We start from the raw sequence: 325 nt of genomic DNA on the forward strand, positions 1-325 counted from the left end.
ATAGATACATAGATAGATACATAGATATATAGATACCTTATTCATCCCATAGGGAAATTCACATTCACATTTTTGTGCTCTGTACAGCCCTTTCAGACTTTTTGTGATAAAGGGCTATACAAATAAATATGACTTGACTTAACCCTCAATTAAACTACCGTATTACCTTACAGTATTAGATAAAAAGTGTGAGAAAACCAGATTGAGAAAAAAAAAACAATTAAGACAGAAAAATTAAGTTAAAACACAAAAGTTGCATTGTAAAAAGTTCGATACTTACTTCAAGGTTTTGGGTTTCTTAATCAAAGATATTGGGGAAAACAAA

The sequence above is a fragment of the Urocampus carinirostris genome, chromosome 19 (genome assembly GCF_059441175.1).
Source record: "Urocampus carinirostris isolate Australia breed hairy pipefish chromosome 19, RoL_Ucar_1.0, whole genome shotgun sequence".
In the NCBI taxonomy this organism is placed as follows: domain Eukaryota; kingdom Metazoa; phylum Chordata; class Actinopteri; order Syngnathiformes; family Syngnathidae; genus Urocampus; species Urocampus carinirostris.